The sequence below is a fragment of the Rhinoraja longicauda genome, chromosome 40, assembly GCF_053455715.1.
Source record: "Rhinoraja longicauda isolate Sanriku21f chromosome 40, sRhiLon1.1, whole genome shotgun sequence".
Lineage (NCBI taxonomy): Eukaryota > Metazoa > Chordata > Chondrichthyes > Rajiformes > Arhynchobatidae > Rhinoraja > Rhinoraja longicauda.
In genome coordinates this window covers 5589799-5599798 of record NC_135992.1, presented here as the reverse complement: position 1 = coordinate 5599798, position 10000 = coordinate 5589799, and positions in this window count along the sequence as shown.

Here is a 10000-nt window from a genome sequence, read left to right as displayed (position 1 = left end):
TTTATTCAAGCATTTACAAATACTATTTACAACACTAAACAATTCCACCTGGCTCTCTGGCGCTGTGAGGCAGCAACTCTACCACTGCGCCATCTTCTTCGCTGTGTCGTGTGCCGGGGCAGTAGGGCGAAGGCCGCGGATGCCAACGGGACCAACAAGCTCATCAGGGAGGGCCGGCTCCGTCCTGGGGGTGGAGTTGGATTCACGGGGGAAGGGGGGGGGGGGGTGGTCTTGGAGGGGAAGATGCTCCTCAAACTGCAGAGCATCCTGGACAATATAACCCACCCCTCCATGACACACACTGGTCAACCTGAGGGGAACCTTAAGCAACAGACTGGTCCCACCAAGATACAGCACACAACGCCACAGGAGATCCTTCTCCCCTGTGGCTATCAAACTGGACAACTCCCCTCTGTCGTGGGGTAGACTGAGACTGACTCCCCCATCGTATCGCTCGTATCACCATCCGGCCCTGAACTAGAGTGAACGGGTGAACAATGGACAATAGACAATAGACAATAGGTGCAGGAGGAGGCCATTTGGCCCTTCGAGCCAGCACCGCCATTCAATGTGAGACCATTAGTATAGTAAGACCTGAGTAACCTCCTGGACAAGTTTCGATCGCCTAGCTTGGGGTCGGAGAGGAATTTCCCGGATTTTTTTCCCCAAATTGGCCTGGGTTTTTATCCGGTTTTTCGCCTCTCCCAGGAGATCACGCGGTTCTTTTGGGTGGGAAGAAGGGCGATAGTGGGAAGGGGATTGGGGTAGGATCAGCCATGATCGTATTGAATGGCGGAGCGGGCTCGAGGGGCCGGTTGGCCTACTCCTGCTCCTATTTTTTTCTTGTGATCATGGCTGATCATTCTCAATCAGTACCCCGTTCCTGCCTTCTCCCCATACCCCCTGACTCCACTATCCTTAAGAGCTCTTTCTAACAATGGTCGGCGTGGACTCGGTGAAGGGAACGTTTCCATGCAGGGTCTCTAAACAAAATGGTGGCATAGCGGTCGAGCTACTGCCTCACAGCGCCAGTGATGCGGGTTCGATCCTGACCTGGGGCGCTGTCTGTACGGAGTTTGTACGTTTTGTTCATGTTTAGTTTAGTCTAGAGATATGGCGCGGAAACAGGCCCCTTCGGCCCACCGGGTCCGCGCCCACCAGCGATCTCCCCCCCGCACACATTAACACCATCCTACACCCACTAGGGACAATCTACACATAGACCCAGCCAATTAACCTACAAACCTGTACGTCTTGGGAGTGTGGGAGGAAACCGAAGATCTCGGAGAAAACCCGCGCAAGTCATGGGGAGAACGTACAAACTCCGTAGTCAGGATCGAACCTGAGTCTCCGGCGCTGCATTCGCTGTAAGGCAGCAACTCTACCGCCGCGCCACCGTGACGCCCTAAATTCTCCCCGTGACCTGCGCGGGCTTTCTCCAAGATCTTGTGTTTCCCCCCGCGCTCCGAAGACGTACAGGTTTGTAGGTTAATTGGCTCGGTGTCACTGTAAAATCGTCCCCAGTGTGTGTAGGGGGAATGTTACTGTGCGGTGATCGCTGGTCGGCATGGACTTGATACTGAACTGAAACTGAATTATGCCTGTGTTATTTTATAATACGTATAAAATCATAAAAGGACTGGACAAGCTAGATGCAGGAAAAACGTTCCCAATGTTGGGCGAGTCCAGAACCAGGGGCCACACACAGTCTAAGAATAAAGGGGAGGCCATTTAAAACTGAGGCGAGAAGGAACTTTTTCACCCGGAGAGTTGTGAATTTGTGGAATTCTCTGCCACAGAGGGCAGTGGAGGCCAATTCACTGGATGGATTTAAAAGAGAGTTTAAAAGAGGTCTGAAGACGGCTCTCGACCCGAAACGTCACCCATTCCTTCTCTCCTGAGATGCTGCCTGACCCGCTGAGTTACTCCAGCATTTTGTGAAATAAATACCTTCGATTTGTACCGGCATCTGCAGTGATTTTCTTACATTAAAAGAGAGTTAGATAGAGTTGGAGGGGCTAGCGGAATCAAGGGGTACGGGGAGAAGGCAGGCACGGGGTACTGATTGTGGATGATCAGCCATGATCACAATGAATGGCGGTGCTGGCTCGATGGGGCCGAATGGCCTCCTCCTGCACCTATTTTCTATGTATTTTCTATGCATCTATGAAATATTTCCCCCCTCACCTTAAACAGGTGAACCTGTGGTTGTCGATTCCCCCACTCTGGGCAAGAGAGTCTGTGCATCTCGTCGATCTATTGTTCCCATGCTTTGGTGTCCTCCCAGGTTTCTAAGACAATAGACAATAGGTGCAGGAGTAGGCCATTCGGCCCTTCGAGCCAGCACCGCCATTCAATGTGATCATGGCTGATCATTCTCAATCAGTACCCCGTTCCTGCCTTCTCCCCATCTCCGCTATCCTTAAGAGCTCTATCCAGCTCTCTCTTGAATGCATTCAGAGAATTGGCCTCCACTGCCTTCTGAGGCAGTGAATTCCACAGATTTACAACTCTCTGACTGAAAAAGTTTTTCCTCATCACAGTTCTAAATGGCCTACCCCTTATTCTTAAACTGTGGCCCCTTGTTCTGGCCCCCCCCAAAATTGGGAGCATGTTTCCTGCCTCTAACGTGTCCAACCCTTTAATAATCTTATACGTTTCGATAAGATCTCCTCTCGTCCTTCTAAATCCCTAAAGATAGAGCTCTAGGGGCTAGCGGAATCAGGGGATATGGGGAGAAGGGTTACTGATCGTGGATGGTCAGCCATGATCACGATGAATGGCGGTGCTGGCTCGAAGGGCCGAATGGCCTCCTCCTGCACCTATTTTCTACGTTTCTACGTTCCTAAATGAATTAACACGGCCGTTAATGGAAAACAAGGTTTCTCGTGGGACTGGCAGAGATTCAGAGAGCAAGAGGCGGTGGAAAATTCTTGATTCCACCCCCATTCTGAACGGGTGCCATGATAAACCTGAACCAATAACATAAACAGGCTTTACCGCCTGTTATTGCTGAAACACCACCTGAGGCTGCTTAAGATCAGAGGCCTGAGTCAGAGATACGTACTAACCTCAGCTTGTGGTTGCTTACCACAGAAAGAAACAGAGTGCTGGAGCAATTCAGCGGGTCAGGCAGCATCTCTCTCTCTCTCTCTCTCTCTCTCTCTCTCGAACATGGATAGGTGACGTTTCGGGTCAAGGAAGGGTCCCGACCTGAAACGTCACTTATCCACGTTCTCCAGAGATGCTGCCTGACCCGCTTCAGTTTAGAGATGCTTAATGTCCCAATGTGTGTGTGCAGGATAGTTTTAGTGTGCGGGGATCGCTGGTCGGCGCGGACTCGATGGGCCGAAGGGCCTCTTTCTGAACTATCTCTAAACTAAACTAAACTAAAGGATCCTGACCAGGAATCTGAGGGGTAACTTTTTCACGCAAGGGGCGGTGGGTGTACGGAACGAGCTGCCGGAGGAGGTAGTTGAGGCAGGGACTGTCGCAACGTTTAAGAAACTTTTAGACAGGTACAGGGATAGGACGGGTTTGGAGGGATATGGGCCAAACGCGGGCAGGTGGGACTAGTGTAGATGGCCAGTGTGGGCAAGTTGGGCCGAAGGGCCTGTTTCCACGCTGTATCACTCTCTGACTCTATGACCTGAAACGTCACTTATCCATGTTCTACAGAGCAGAGATAGACACCAAAAGCTGGAGTAACTCAGCGGGTCAGGCAGCATCTCTGGAGAGAAGAGATGGGTGACGTTTCGGGTCGAGACCCTTCCTCAGACTTTCCTACACATTTTGACCGAGCAAATGTGGGCAAATGTGGGCAAATGTGGATAGGCAGCGCGTGAAATTCATCTCATGACTTGTCCGCTCCCAGCACTAAGGATTTCGCTAAAGATAATTTTTTTTTTTAATGGTTATTTGCCACGCCATTAACTTGCTGAACCATTGATCTGCTCTCGACACCAACTGCTGGAGTAACTCAGCGGGACAGGCAGCATCTCTGGAGAGAAGCTCTCTCGGATCCATCTAGTTTACTGTCACGTGTACCGAGGTACAGTGAGAAGCTTTTGTTGCGTGCTAACCAGCCAGTGGAAAGACAATACGCGATTACAACAGTGTACGCATACAGGATAAAGGGAATAATGTTGAGTGAGATGAGTTTGAGAAGATCACAGGTAAAGTTAGAAATGTTCCTGTCGGAGTAGAGATTTGAGAGTGTGGTGCGATTGTCATGCGTGATCGTAGATCTGTTTCTGTGGCCAGCACGCAAATAGTCGCTTGGGTCGGACGCCATCTTGTTGTCCTGCATGTTTACTGCAAAGAAGCGTTATGCATGTTCATGATTAACCCCCTCTTCCCCCCCCCCCCCTCCCCCTCCCATCAGGCAAGAGGTACAGAAGTGTGAAAACGCACACCTCCAGATTCAGGGGCAGTTTCTTCCCGGCTGTTATCAGGCAAATGAACCATCCCACCACAACCAGAGAGCGGTCCTGACCTCCCATCTACATCATTGGAGACCCCTGAACTATCTTTAATCGGGCTTTACTGGATCTTATCTTTGCACTAAACATTATTCCCTTTGTCCTGTATCTGTACAGTGTGGACGGCTCGATTGTAATCATGTAGAGTCTTTCCGCTGACTGGATGCCACGTGACAAAAAAGCTTTTCATTGTACCTCGGTAAAGGTGAAAACGAACTAACTAACAAACTAGTTTGCTAACTAGCTAGCTAACTAACTAACCAACTAACTAACAAACTAATTAACTAACCAAACAACCAACTAACGAACTAACTAACAAACGAACTAACTAACAAACTAACCAACTAACCAACGAACTAACCAACGAACTAACTAACAAACTAACTAACTAACTAACTAACTAACAAACCAACGAACTAACGAACTAACTAACTAACTAACAAACTAACTAACTAGCAAACTAGCAAACTAACCAACTAACTAACTAACCAAATGACTAACTAACAAACAAACAAACGAATGAAATAACTAGCTAACTAACTAACTAACTAACAAACAAACTAACTAATGAATGAACTAACTAACCAACTGACTAACTAACTAAATAACTAGCTGATGAACTAACTAACTAACATGGCACTGCGAGGCAGCAGCTCTACCCGCTGCGCCACCGTGCCGCCCAAAGTCAGTTCCTGGTGCAGTCAGTGGAGAACCAGCGCCCCAGGGTGCAGGGACTGCCTCTGAAACTAGCCACTCACCATCCACACAAACCCAGCTCCCTTGTTCAGCAGCTCCAGGTGGAAACCTCGGCTACATATTCATCTCAAAGTGGGCGCTGTTAGACGTTCTTTGCCGGCACCATTGATTTCATGCTGAGGGAAGACAGGTCAGAAGATGAGACACAAAGCTGGAGTAACTCAGCGGGACAGGCAGCATCCCAGGAGATAAGGAACGGGTGACGTTTCGGTTGAAGCCAGCATCTGGAGTTCCTTCCTACACAAAGATAAATCAGGTGCAGCAAAGTCCTTGTTCGTACTCATTTCCCCCTTGTGTAGCCAGCCGTAAGATTGTAAGCAGCGGCGGAAGAAGGCCACTCTGCCCCTCGTGGCCATTCTATCATTCAGAAAGACCATGGCTGCTCTTTTGACCCGACACGTCACCTGTCCATAGGGGTTGCCAACTATCTCACTCACAAATAAGGGACAAGGTGACGTCACCACCCCGCGCCCCACGTGACCTCACCCAGCCAGCGGCCACGTGCTCCCGCTCCACCAATGGCTGCCGCCCGGGCCGCGAGACGGGTTGCTACGCAACCTCCGTTAGGCGAACACACTCGTTAGCCTACACAGTCCCGGCCGACAGCGGCCTAACGCGGGACAAGGGCGGTCCCATACGGGACAAACCAATTTAGCCCAAAATTATTTTACGGGATGTCCCGGCTAAAATACGGGATGGTTGGCAACCCTCGCTGAATGGCCTCCCAACTTCTATACTCGATGCTCTGACTGATGAAGGCCAATGTGCCATTTTCTCTGGAGATGCTGCCTGACCCGCTGAGTTACTCCGGGTAACTTGGTGTCTATCTTCAGTTTCGAACAGCATCTGCAATTCTTCCTGCACACAGGTGCCCCTTGTTATCAGGATGCCCCAGAGAAAAGCCGTCTGACTCTAACATTCAATTCATCGGCCCGGCCTTTCGATGGATCGACGGTAAACACTGGCGTCGCAGGTCCAGGCGATAGAATGTTCCGGTTGTCTGACCCTCGGTCACCCCGACAAACGGTCACACTTCCAGGAGAAACCACGGCAACTTTCCGAACATGGACACAAAATGCCGGAGTAAATCAGACCCTTCTTCAGGCCAGCATTGAGGCCTAAACTAAGGCCTAACTAAACTAAATTAAGACTTCAAAGATCAGGTCTAAGACTCTAACAAGTAGGAGTCTAATGGGTGGGAAGGAACTGCAGATGCTGGTTTAAACCGAAGGTAGACACAAAATGCTGGAGTAACTCAGCAGGTCAGGCAGCGTCTCTGGAGAGAAGGAATGGGTGACGTTTCGGGTCGAGACCCTTCTTCAGACTGATGTCAGGGGGGCGGGACAAAGGAAGGATATAGGTGGAGACGGGGAGATAGAGGGAGAACTGGGAAGGGGGAGGGGAAGAGAGGGACAGAGGAACTATCTAAAGTTGGAGAAGTCGATGTTCATACTGCTGGGCTGCAAGCTGCCCAGGCGAAATATGAGGTGCTGTTCCTCCAATTTCCGGTGGGCCTCACTATGGCACTGGAGGAGGCCCATGACAGAAAGGTCAGACTGGGGGAATGGGAGGGGGAGTTGAAGTGCTCGGCCACCGGGAGATCAAAATGCTGGAGTCACTCAGCAGGTCAGGCAGCATCTCGGGAGAGAAGGAATGGGTGACCTTTTGGGTCGAGACCCTTCTTCAGACTGATTGAGGGGCCTGTCCCACTTAGGTGACTGCCTGCGACTGTCATAGTTGTAGCAGGTAGCCGGAAAAATGGTGACTGGACCCCCCGCCCACGACAACCCACCACCTAGTCGATGTCAAGCTACGGCAAGCCACCGACAACCGGCGACCCAATCGTAGCGAGTAGGACGTCCACCTACGACCGCACCTACGACAACTCACGACCACACAGGCGGCAACCTACGACAACCGCAGTCAACCCACGTCCACCCGCGACAAGCTACGACCGTGTCGGCGACAACTGAAGACAATTCACGCCATTTTGGCCTCCGGTTTTGGCGCCGGTACCTGTCGCCGGTTGACGTGGGTAGTCGCCAAAGGAATTCACCGAAGTCAGCACCGGCGACAACCTACGTCACCTGGCGACAACCTACGACAGCGCCCCCTTCAGGAGACGTCAAGCTACGATCATTGGCGTCAAACCCACAGTCGCCGAAAATGTTTAAACATCTCAAAATCCAGCGGCGACCAGAAAGACGCTGCGACTCTTTGGAGACGACTCACGGCCGTACAGGCGGCACCCCGGCAACCGTGTGGTCTAGTCGCCTGTAGGCGTCTAAAACATCGCCTGAGTGGGACAGGGGCTTAAAATGTAGTCGGAGACAGCCAGACCAGTGGGAGAACTGGGATGGGGGAGAGAGAGGGAAGGCAAGGGTTACTTGAAGTTGGAGAAGTCAATGATGATACCGCTGCCTTTCAGAAAACAGGGTCCTGTTTACGAACAGGCGATCTCAGAGTTGGAGCTGAGTGGCGGCAAGAACGACAACCGTGGTTTGTGTGGTGCGGAGATTAGACCACAGACAAGGGCCTGCCAGCAATTCGCAGGAAAGGCTGACCCCAGGATTAACATACTGTGCTGTTTATCGCTCGATGAAGGGCGATGTTTGTGCGCCCATCCATCCCCAGTAGGGCCCAGCATTCGAAGAATTGCACCGGGCATTTTAACCCACTGGCTGGAACACAGGTCGGCGCGGAGGCGCAGCGGGTAGAGCTGCTGTCTCACAGCACCAGAGACCCGGGCCCGATCCCGACTACGGGCGCCGTCTGTACGGAGTTTGTACGTTCTCCCCGTGACCTGCGTGGGTTTTTTCCGAGATCTTCGGTTTCCTCCCACACTCCAAAGACGTACAGGTTTGTAGGTTAATTGGCTGGGTGTAAGTGTAAATTGTCCCCAGTGTGTGTAGGATAGTGTTAGTGTGCGGGGATCGCTGGTCGGCGCGGTCTCGGTGGGCCGAAGGGCCTGTTTCTGCGCTGTATCTCTAAACTAAATTTAACTTAACTTAACTTAACTAGACTCGACTCGACTCGACTCGCCTCGACTCGACTCGGCTCGGCTCGGCTCGGCTCGGCTCGGCTCGGCTCGGCCCAACTTAACTTAACTTAACTTAACTAAACTTAACTTAACTTAACTTAACTTAACTTAACTTAACTGAACTGAACTGAACTGAACTGAACTGAACTGAACTGAACTTAACTTAACTTAACTGAACTGAACTGAACTTAACTTAACTTAACTTAACTTAACTTAACTTAACTTAACTTAACTTAACTTAACTTAACTTAACTTAACTTAACTTAACTTAACTTAATTTAACCTAACAATTTTTACATTTACCCAGCCAATTAACCTACAAACCTGCACGTCTTTGGAGTGTGGGAGGAGACCGAAGATCTCGGAGAAAACCCACGCAGGTCACGGGGAGAACGTACAAACTCCGTACAGACGGCGCCCGTGGTCGGGATCGAACCCGGGTCTTTGGGGCTGCAAGGCAGCAACTCTACCGCTGCGCCATCGTGCCACCACTGTGCCAGCCAGTTATTCTCTGAAGTGGTGCACAGGGAATGAATGAGGGATCTAGCTGATGGTTGTTGATGCTTGTCTTGTGCTCAGGAGATATGTAGGAAGGAACTGCAGGTGCTGGTTTACACCGAAGGTGGACACGAAACGCTGGAGTAACTCAGCGGGGCAGGCAGCATCTCTGGAGAGAAGGAATGGGTGACGTTTCGGGTCGGGACACTTCCTCGGACTCTTTCTCTTCATCTCACCCGTTCAAAGTGGATCAAAAACCCGTAAATATAAACATATGTGAGGAAGGGTCTCAACCCGAAAACGTCACCCACTCTGCCCCTCGTGGCCATTCTATCATTCAGTAAGACCATGGGTGCTCTTCTGACCCGACACGTCACCTGTCCATAGGGGTTGCCAACTTCCTCACTCCCAAATAAGGGACAAGGTGACGCCCCACGTGACCTCACCCAGCCAGCGGCCACGTGCTCCCGCTCCACCAATGGCTGCCGCCCGGGCCGCGAGGCGGGTTGCTATGCAACCTCCGTGAGGCGAACACACTCTGTTAGCCTACACAGTCCCGGCCGACAGCGGCCTAACGCGGGACAAGGGCGGTGCCGTACGGGCAAACCAATTTAGCCCAAAATTATTTTACGGGATGTCCCGGCTAAAATACGGGACAGTTGGCAACCATCGCTGAATGGCCTCCCAACTTCCATACTCGATGCTCTGACTGATGAAGGCCAATGTGCCATTTTCTCTGGAGATGCTGCCTGACCCGCTGAGTTACTCCGGGTAACTTGGTGTCTATCTTCAGTTTCGAACAGCATCTGCAATTCTTCCTGCACACAGGTGCCCCTTGTTATCAGGATGCCCCAGAGAAAAGCCGTCTGACTCTAACATTCAATTCATCGGCCCGGCCTTTCGATGGATCGACGGTAAACACTGGCGTCGCAGGTCCAGGCGATAGAATGTTCCGGTTGTCTGACCCTCAGTCACCCCGACAAACGGTCACACTTCCAGGAGAAACCACGGCAACTTTCCGAACATGGACACAAAATGCCGGAGTAAATCAGACCCTTCTTCAGGCCAGCATTGAGGCCTAAACTAAGGCCTAACTAAACTAAACTAAGACTTCAAAGATCAGGTCTAAGACTCTAACAAGTAGGAGTCTAATGGGTGGGAAGGAACTGCAGATGCTGGTTTAAACCGAAGGTAGACACAAAATGCTGGAGTAACTCAGCGGGTC